Source organism: Bactrocera oleae, unplaced genomic scaffold, assembly GCF_042242935.1.
Source record: "Bactrocera oleae isolate idBacOlea1 unplaced genomic scaffold, idBacOlea1 ctg00000009.1, whole genome shotgun sequence".
Lineage (NCBI taxonomy): Eukaryota > Metazoa > Arthropoda > Insecta > Diptera > Tephritidae > Bactrocera > Bactrocera oleae.
The window spans coordinates 1,558,914-1,570,000 of NW_027212752.1; positions in this window are offsets into that span (position 1 = coordinate 1,558,914).

Genomic DNA, 11,087 nt, shown 5'->3' on the forward strand with positions numbered 1-11,087 from the left:
TCCAGACACTAATGGGGACGATTTTACAGCTAAATTGTCAGGGTTGTTATGCCGTAATGTGCGAGTTAGGGGGTTGTATGCTAGAGGGTGGGTGCGGCATCGCATTACTCCAGGAGCCCTACGCCACTAATGGTGTGGTTCGGGGTCTCCCTGGAGGATTTAGGGTCTTCACAGACCTTAGGAGAAATGCCGCAATAGTTGTGAATAATCCGAGCTACGACTGCGTAGTTCTGGATTCGTCACAGCTGGGTGTTTGTGTATCCATAGAGGGGGAGTTCGGTAGATTGGTAGTCGCTAGTGTTTATTGCAAATACAGCGAACCTCTAGAGCCTTACCTACTGTACATGGATAAGCTACTGCTACTTGCCAGTAGTAGCTCGCTTATCCTAGGAATGGATGCGAATGCCTCGTCCTCTATGTGGTTTAGTAAGGTATCCCGACATTCGTCAGGATATCAAAGCCACACTAGAGGCGAGGTATTAAGCGAATGGGTGGAGGCAAATAGTCTTCACATATTAAACGAGCCAAGCGAGTGGTATACGTTTGATGGGCCTGGGGGTGTGAGCGACATCGATGTGTCCTTCATGAATGAGGCAGCAAATAGGACCTTTAATGTTAGGTGGGAGATTAGGGGAGGGTGGGGATTGAGTGACCATAACTTGATTCAAATTATGGTTACTCCTAAATCTCCTCCCTCGGCGTATGAGAGTCCATTGCGGCGATGGCGTACCTCTGGTATCGACTGGAACCAATATGGACGATCTGTCAGGGAAGCGGTATTAGAAATACCGCTTAGTGAGTTTGAAGACTTTGGGGTGGACGAGCAAATTTCTCGGCTATATGATGTAGTGTGGGAAGTGAACAACAGTGTTCTCAGAAAGTTGGAAAGCTTCAGAGTGAGAAAACTTAAGTGGTGGACGAAAGAGCTAACGATGAAGAGGAGAGCTGTCCGGCGATTGAGACGAAAGTTTCAACGCGCTAGACAGTCAAACTCTGATGGGCTATCCCAGATTAGGTATGAATTTAGTTGTGTGATGAGGGATTACAAACAAATGCTAGTCAAAACCAAGGAAGAGGAATGGAGGAATTTTATAGGGGAAAATAGGAACGACCCATGGGGTCAGGTCTACAAGATCTGTAGGGGTCGTAAGAGGGAGGATATCACCTCTCTCCGCGTTGGTGATACTGTATTATCAACGTGGAGAGACTGTGCTGGGGTTCTGCTAGGAGCGTTCTTTCCTAGGGCGGAGGCTCGGGTATCTCAAACGTATGAGGTACCTGTTCCTCCACTAGATGAAGGGGAGCTGGGATACGCCTTTGGCCTGGTCAGGTGTAAAAGATCCCCAGGTTTTGATGGTTTGAACGGAGAGATGTGTAAAACATGTGGAAGTTCATTCCGGAATACCTGGAGGCCATTTACAATAAGTGCGTGTGGGAGGGATATTTTCCACGGGAGTGGAAAAGAGCTAGGGTCGTTCCTCTCCTGAAGTCCCCTGATAAGATCAGGAGTGATCCTCGTTCTTATCGGGGCATCAGTCTCCTTCCAGTGCTGGGAAAAGTACTGGAGAGAGTTATGGTGGAACGACTTCAGGATCTAACGCGGGATATGTGGTCGGATAGGCAGTATGGTTTCAGGAAAGGACGCAGTGTAGAGGATGCTTGGATGTATGTCCAGAGTGCCGTTAGGGAGAACGTCAACGAATATGTCCTTGGCATATTTGTTGACTTTAAGGGAGCTTTTGACTACCTAATCTGGGATAGGGTGATTGAACGATTGGAGGAGCTCGGCTGCCCGGAAGTTACTCTCTGGCGCAGCTACTTTTCAGACAGAAAAGCCTCAATCGTAGGAATGAATGGGAGTGTCGAGATTGGGGTGGCTCGGGGCTGCCCGCAGGGATCCATCTGTGGTCCATATATTTGGAACCTTATGATGGACTCTCTGCTTGGACAACTTGAACCAGTATGCAAGTGTTGTGCGTACGCGGACGACCTTCTTCTTTTAGTTGAAGGTCACTCAAGGTCCGAAATAGAGCGAGCGGGAGGACGATTCTTAGAAATTGTCCACAGCTGGGGTGTAGGTGTTGGTGTGGACATATCAATGGACAAAACGGTTACAATGCTGCTTAAGGGCAGATTGTCGCCGGCTCGTCCACCGATTGTCCGTGTAAATGGGGTCAGCATCAAATACATGACGCAAGTCAAATACTTGGGGTTGACCATGAGGGAAAGGATGTGTTTCACACCACACTTGGTTAGCGTGAAAGAAAGACTGCTGGCGACTGTCGGCAAGGTCAGGCGCGTTTTACGGAGTGATTGGGGCCTCGGACGTCGTGCGGTTCGCACCATATATCGTGGCTTATTTGTGGCCTGTGCCACTTATGGAGCTGCAGTATGGTGGGAATTAGCCACGACGGTCTTCGGTCGCCAAAAACTACTCTCCGTGCAGCGCTGTATGCTGCTAGCCTGTTTGCCAGTGTGTCGCACCGTTTCAACGGATGCGATGCAAGTTTTGTTAGGTGCACCCCCTCTTGACCTGATTGTCATACAGCGTGCTGTTGCATTCAGGTTAAGAAGAGGCTTGAGTGTGTCCTTGCTGCAGAATAACCTGATTTCCGACCTTGACGTAGAGAGGGAAGGATATCTAGGAAGCAAGAGACTTCTAGAGGACAGGGTTAAGATAAGGTGGCAAGACCGTTGGGACAATAGCCCTAACGGCAGGGTGACCTATGGGTACATCCGGGACGTTAGGTTCGTAGAAGAAAACCCAGACTTCCGATTCTGTCTGAGCCTGGGTTTTCTGCTTACTGGACATGGTCCTCTGAACGCATTTCTGTATCAGAGGCACCTTTCTGACACGCCAGAGTGTATGTGTGGGGCGCGTGTTGAAGATTGGGCGCATGTTATTGCGCTCTGCCCGATGTACTCGGACATTAGGAACCTTGAAGGAATGGGGATTAGTTGGACTAATGGACGATTAGACGTCAGCGGTGTGATCTCCACTAGTCCAAATACCGAACAGTTAGGGTCGTTTGATAGGTTTGCGCGTGAATTGTTCAGGCGGCGGAGACAATTAGCTGAAAATAGGGGTTAGATTAAGGGTGAAAGAGAAGGGGTAGGGATTTAATCCCTGGTCACCAGTACAGAGCAGTATGGAAGCTCAACTGGTAGTAGCTTCGGCTACGAGGTCTGACCGGAGACTTAGTTCTGGTACCACGGGGAGCAGGGGCCCTTGGAGTTCGCTCCAACCTGCTCATGCGGACTGGCCCTTCGGGGAGTATCGTGGTGGTTGTGGTTGATGCCCAAATGCGGGAAGAGTGTTTTGTTCACTCAATGTGGAGTTGCACTGCAACCGGGTGCCGGACCCAAAGTACGGCAGAGGTGTTAGATAGGCCTCGAACCTCACCAAGGTGTGTAGTGTGTCCATTCCACACTACCAATCGGTACTGAAAAATGCCTGGCATTTTCGGGGCGCTGATCAAAGCATTGTATTGATACGCCGTGCTTTGGAGCACCGTGAGGTAAGGCCGTCGACGGCAGGTACTCACCTAAAACACACCGGACGCTGTCCCTATCTACTACCCCTGCGGGCAGGGGATAGAATATGCCCGCGGCAAGGCATGCCTGTCGTAAAAGGCGACTAAAAGCCAATATGCACTATGACTGTTATTATATTCTTTGCCCAGTAATATCAGCATAGTATATGGAGTGATAGTGCTATAATACTCAGCTTGAACTGATATTAGAAACACTTTAAATGAAAAAGCTAATAAAAAGACATTTGAAGTTCAAGCGACAAATGTCGCCAGTCATTTGAGTAATGGGTAGCTCAACTGGCAGTAGTTTAGGCTACGCAGTCTGACCGGAGACTTTCCGGTACCACGGGGAGCAGAAAGCCCTTGGACTTCTGTTCAATCTGCTCATTGGGTTCGGCCCTTTGGGGAGTATCGTGGTGGCTGTGGTTTAAACCTAAATGCTGGAAGAACTGAATTTTCAGTTTGAAAAAAGAAGTTACACAAGTAACTGGGTGCCGTACCCGAAAACGGAAGAGGGTTTAGGTCGGCCTCGAATCATACCAAGATGGTAGTGTGGACCCAGACACACTGCCACTGGTATCCAAATAAATACTTGCATAAGCTCGTATTGTTTGGGGCGCTGATCAACGCATTGTATTGATCCGTTGTGTTTTGAACACCGTGAGGTAAGGCCGTCGCCGGCAGGTACTCACGTAAATCTACAACGAAAGTTGTCCCTATCTACTCGACTTTGTTGCAGACACTCGTAGTGAACGGTCGTGTTCGCGCATTGATAAAACAATTTAGTGACAGTTGAAAACAGTGAATTTTTTCTGTTAACAGAAACCATAGAAAACATAAAATTGCCTGGCGCGAATTAAATCGAAGGCCAGAGACACATAAAGCATTACCGCGGGTAATTGCTTTAAAAATTATAGTGCAAGTGACAAAACTAACAATAGACAGTGTTATTGCCTGGTGCGAAGGCCAGTGACAATTTAGGCACGTTTAAGTTTGCTTAAAAACAATAGGCAGTGTTTTTGCCTGGTGTGTGCTACAAACAATAGGCAGTGTTTTTGCCTGGTGTGTGCTACAAACAATAGGCAGTGTTATTGCCTGGCGTGAAGTTTTGTGTGTGTAAAACAAAAGACAGTGACCGCATTGTCCACAAACAGTTCGGGCACCGGTTTTGTGTGGACCGCAAGAAACCTGAAGGCCACTGACAATATTGTTGTAGTGCAGGTACGCGTTCGTGAGTGCCGATTTCGAACTTTGTCGGATCGCGAGTTACGTACTTGTGTAGTAGGTACGCGATCGCGAGGGTAGGAGAAAAATGTCTCCACCACGAAGGCGAGGAGCAAAGGCACCCGCCGAGAGCGAGGAGTCGGAAACCGATATGATTACGGCAGCGTCATCGGCGGGCGCAAAGGAAGTCGAGAAGCCCCCACCGCGCAGAAAGGCTCGCCTGGGCACTCCACCGTTGGGGAGGTCGTGCGAGAGCGCCAGCGAGACGGGAGCGTCGAAACCCATAGCCGGAGCAGCGAAGGAGGCAGGAGGAGGCAAAAAGCGTGAAGGAGAAAAGACGAAAGGTAAAAAGGGGAGCGTATTGCGAATAAGGGGGGTGTTGTTGCGGGTGGCGCTATCACCCATGTTGCAGCTATGAAAGCTGTAACAGCCGAGGTTAGCGCTTTGGTTTTCGGGGGGGAAAATATTGAGGTTTCCGAGATGAGGGGTCTTATGGAGCTTGCCTCGAAGTACGAGGCACTCCTGATGACCATAATTGCGGAGAACGCTCATCTTCGCGGGCAGGTGGATGCCCTTACGGGAGGTTGTGGGGGATCGCGTCTGACCAAACCAATGGTGGCTCCCGCGACTTCGGCGCCTGCCCCTCCGGCACCAGTGCTGAAGGCAATAGCGCCGATGTCGCCGAAGCCGGTGGAGACCTGGTCAGTTGTGGTCAGGAGTAAGGGGCCTGCAACTTCCTCTAAGGAAGTAATCAAAAAGGTGGTCAAGGAGGTGGGTCCTTCACTCGGCGTAAGGATCCATGATGTAAGGCCGATAAAGGGTGGTGGGGCGGTCATCCGCACTCCCTCCGTTTTAGAGAGGGAGAAAGTGGCGACTAACGCAAAATTCGGGGAGGTAGGGTTGGACGTCAGTGTCAACCGGAAGTTGGGGCCAAGGGTTGTGGTGCAAGGAGTACACACCGAGATCTCCCATGAGGAATTCATGGAAGAACTCTTCAGTACGAATTTAAGTCCTGAGGCAAAGAGATCCGACGTTAGGTTGGTCAGTCGCCCCTGGAAGGTGGCGCCAGATGGTAAAACTAACGCCGTTCTGGAGGGTTCGGAGGAAGTAATGTCCGCCCTTTTAGAAGCGGGAAGGTGCTACATTAAGTGGTTTTCCTTCCGAGTGCGACCAGACAGCCCTGTTGCCGGCTGTTTTCGGTGCATGGGCTTTGACCATCGAGTGGCGCAATGTAAGGCCAAGTCCGATGTCTGCCGTAGGTGTGGTCAGGAAGGCCACAGAGCTGCTAGTTGCGTCAATGCACCACATTGTCGCAACTGTGCATTTAAGGGTAGACCAGCTGGGCATCTTATGATGTCAGCTGCTTGTCCAGTCTACTGTGGCATAGTAGAGCGTGCCCTTTCCAGACACTAATGGGGACGATTTTACAGCTAAATTGTCAGGGTTGTTATGCCGTAATGTGCGAGTTAGGGGGTTGTATGCTAGAGGGTGGGTGCGGCATCGCATTACTCCAGGAGCCCTACGCCACTAATGGTGTGGTTCGGGGTCTCCCTGGAGGATTTAGGGTCTTCACAGACCTTAGGAGAAATGCCGCAATAGTTGTGAATAATCCGAGCTACGACTGCGTAGTTCTGGATTCGTCACAGCTGGGTGTTTGTGTATCCATAGAGGGGGAGTTCGGTAGATTGGTAGTCGCTAGTGTTTATTGCAAATACAGCGAACCTCTAGAGCCTTACCTACTGTACATGGATAAGCTACTGCTACTTGCCAGTAGTAGCTCGCTTATCCTAGGAATGGATGCGAATGCCTCGTCCTCTATGTGGTTTAGTAAGGTATCCCGACATTCGTCAGGATATCAAAGCCACACTAGAGGCGAGGTATTAAGCGAATGGGTGGAGGCAAATAGTCTTCACATATTAAACGAGCCAAGCGAGTGGTATACGTTTGATGGGCCTGGGGGTGTGAGCGACATCGATGTGTCGATATGAAGTAATAAATTTTCATATAAGTAGTAAATATATAAAGTCTATGAAGTAATAAATTTTCATATAAGTATTAATTGTATAAAGTCTATGAAGTAATAAATTTGCATATAAGTATTAATTGTATAAAGTCTATGAAGTAATAAATTTTCATATAACTATTAATTGTATAAAGTCTATGAAGTAATAAATTTTCATATAAGTATTAATTGTATAAAGTCTATGAAATAATAAATTTTCATATAAGTATTAAATGTATAAAGTCTATGAAGTAATAAATTTTCATATAAGTAGTAAATATATAAAGTCTATGAAGTAATAAATTTTCATATAAGTATTAATTGTATAAAGTCTATGAAGTAATAAATTTGCATATAAGTATTAATTGTATAAAGTCTATGAAGTAATAAATTTTCATATAAGTATTAATTGTATAAAGTCTATGAAGTAATAGATTTTCATATAACTATTAATTGTATAAAGTCTATGAAGTAATAAATTTTCATATAAGTATTAATTGTATAAAGTCTATGAAATAATAAATTTTCATATAAGTATTAAATGTATAAAGTCTATGAAGTAATAAATTTTCATATAAGTAGTAAATATATAAAGTCTATGAAGTAATAAATTTTCATATAAGTATTAATTGTATAAAGTCTATGAAGTAATAAATTTTCATATAAGTATTAATTGTATAAAGTCTATGAAGTAATAAATTTTCATATAAGTATTAATTGTATAAAGTCTATGAAGTAATAAATTTTCATATAAGTATTAATTGTATAAAGTCTATGCAGTAATAAATTTTCACATAAGTATTAATTGTATAAAGTCTATGAAGTAATAAATTTTCATATAAGTACTAAATGTATAAAGTCTATGAAGTAATAAATTTTCATATAAGTATTAAATGTATAAAGTCTATGAAGTAATAAATTTTCATATAAGTATTAATTGTATAAAGTCTATGAAGTAATAAATTTTCATATAAGTATTAATTGTATAAAGTCTATGAAGTAATAAATTTTCATATAAGTAGTAAATATATAAAGTCTATGAAGTAATAAATTTTCATATAAGTATTAAATGTATAAAGTCTATGAAGTAATAAATTTTCATATAAGTACTAAATGTATAAAGTCTATGAAGTAATAAATTTTCATATAAGTATTAAATGTATAAAGTCTATGAAGTAAAATATAAAGTCTATGAAGTAATAAATTTTTATATAAGTATAAAAAATATAAAGTCTATGAAGTAATGAATTTTCATATAAGTAGTAAATATATAAAGTCTATGAAGTAATAAATTTTCATATAAGTATTAAATGTATAAAGTCTATGAAGTAAAATATAAAGTCTATGAAGTAATAAATTTTTATATAAGTATAAAAAATATAAAGTCTATGAAGTAATGAATTTTCATATAAGTATTAAATGTATAAAGTCTATGAAGTAATAAATTTTCATATAAGTATTAAATGTATAAAGTCTATGAAGTAATAAATTTTCATATAAGTATTAAATGTATAAAGTCTATGAAGTAATAAATTTTCATATAAGTACTAAATGTATAAAGTCTATGAAGTAATAAATTTTCATATAAGTATTAATTGTATAAAGTCTATGAAGTAATAAATTTTCATATAAGTATTAATTGTATAAAGTCTATGAAGTAATAAATTTTCATATAAGTAGTAAATATATAAAGTCTATGAAGTAATAAATTTTCATATAAGTATTAAATGTATAAAGTCTATGAAGTAATAAATTTTCATATAAGTACTAAATGTATAAAGTCTATGAAGTAATAAATTTTCATATAAGTATTAAATGTATAAAGTCTATGAAGTAATAAATTTTCATATAAGTACTAAATGTATAAAGTCTATGAAGTAATAAATTTTCATATAAGTAGTAAATATATAAAGTCTATGAAGTAATAAATTTTCATATAAGTATTAAATGTATAAAGTCTATGAAGTAAAATATAAAGTCTATGAAGTAATAAATTTTTATATAAGTATAAAAAATATAAAGTCTATGAAGTAATGAATTTTCATATAAGTAGTAAATATATAAAGTCTATGAAGTAATAAATTTTCATATAAGTATTAAATGTATAAAGTCTATGAAGTAATAAATTTTCATATAAGTATTAAATGTATAAAGTCTATGAAGTAAAATATAAAGTCTATGAAGTAACAAATTTTTATATAAGTATAAAAAATATAAAGTCTATGAAGTAATGAATTTTCATATAAGTATAAAAAATATAAAGTCTATGAAGTAATGAATTTTCATATAAGTATTAAATGTATAAAGTCTATGAAGTAATAAATTTTCATATAAGTATTAAATGTATAAAGTCTATGAAGTAATAAATTTTCATATAAGTATTAAATGTATAAAGTCTATGAAGTAAAATATAAAGTCTATGAAGTAACAAATTTTTATATAAGTATAAAAAATATAAAGTCTATGAAGTAATGAATTTTCATATAAGTATTAAATGTATAAAGTCTATGAAGTAATAAATTTGTATATAAGTATAAAAAATATAAAGTCTATGAAGTAATGAATTTTCATATAAGTATTAAATGTATAAAGTCTATGAAGTAATAAATTTTCATATAAGTATTAAATGTATAAAGTCTATGAAGTAATAAATTTTCATATAAGTATTAAATGTATAAAGTCTATGAAGTAAAATATAAAGTCTATGAAGTAACAAATTTTTATATAAGTATAAAAAATATAAAGTCTATGAAGTAATGAATTTTCATATAAGTATTAAATGTATAAAGTCTATGAAGTAATAAATTTTCATATAAGTATTAAATGTATAAAGTCTATGAAGTAATAAATTTTCATATAAGTATTAAATGTATAAAGTCTATGAAGTAAAATATAAAGTCTATGAAGTAACAAATTTTTATATAAGTATAAAAAATATAAAGTCTATGAAGTAATGAATTTTCATATAAGTATAAAAAATATAAAGTCTATGAAGTAATGAATTTTCATATAAGTATTAAATGTATAAAGTCTATGAAGTAATAAATTTTCATATAAGTACTAAATGTATAAAGTCTATGAAGTAATAAATTTTCATATAAGTAGTAAATATATAAAGTCTATGAAGTAATAAATTTTCATATAAGTACTAAATGTATAAAGTCTATGAAGTAATAAATTTTCATATAAGTATTAAATGTATAAAGTCTATGAAGTAATAAATTTTCATATAAGTACTAAATGTATAAAGTCTATGAAGTAATAAATTTTCATATAAGTAGTAAATATATAAAGTCTATGAACTAATAAATTTTCATATAAGTATTAAATGTATAAAGTCTATGAAGTAAAATATAAAGTCTATGAAGTAATAAATTTTTATATAAGTATAAAAAATATAAAGTCTATGAAGTAATGAATTTTCATATAAGTAGTAAATATATAAAGTCTATGAAGTAATAAATTTTCATATAAGTATTAAATGTATAAAGTCTATGAAGTAATAAATTTTCATATAAGTATTAAATGTATAAAGTCTATGAAGTAAAATATAAAGTCTATGAAGTAACAAATTTTTATATAAGTATAAAAAATATAAAGTCTATGAAGTAATGAATTTTCATATAAGTATAAAAAATATAAAGTCTATGAAGTAATGAATTTTCATATAAGTATTAAATGTATAAAGTCTATGAAGTAATAAATTTTCATATAAGTATTAAATGTATAAAGTCTATGAAGTAATAAATTTTCATATAAGTATTAAATGTATAAAGTCTATGAAGTAAAATATAAAGTCTATGAAGTAACAAATTTTTATATAAGTATAAAAAATATAAAGTCTATGAAGTAATGAATTTTCATATAAGTATTAAATGTATAAAGTCTATGAAGTAATAAATTTGTATATAAGTATAAAAAATATAAAGTCTATGAAGTAATGAATTTTCATATAAGTATTAAATGTATAAAGTCTATGAAGTAATAAATTTTCATATAAGTATTAAATGTATAAAGTCTATGAAGTAATAAATTTTCATATAAGTATTAAATGTATAAAGTCTATGAAGTAAAATATAAAGTCTATGAAGTAACAAATTTTTATATAAGTATAAAAAATATAAAGTCTATGAAGTAATGAATTTTCATATAAGTATTAAATGTATAAAGTCTATGAAGTAATAAATTTTCATATAAGTATTAAATGTATAAAGTCTATGAAGTAATAAATTTTCATATAAGTATTAAATATGAAGTCATACAAGTTAAAAATTAAAAAAAAAAATCGATTGTAAAAATACTTTTGATGTTATTAGTTGTATTATGAC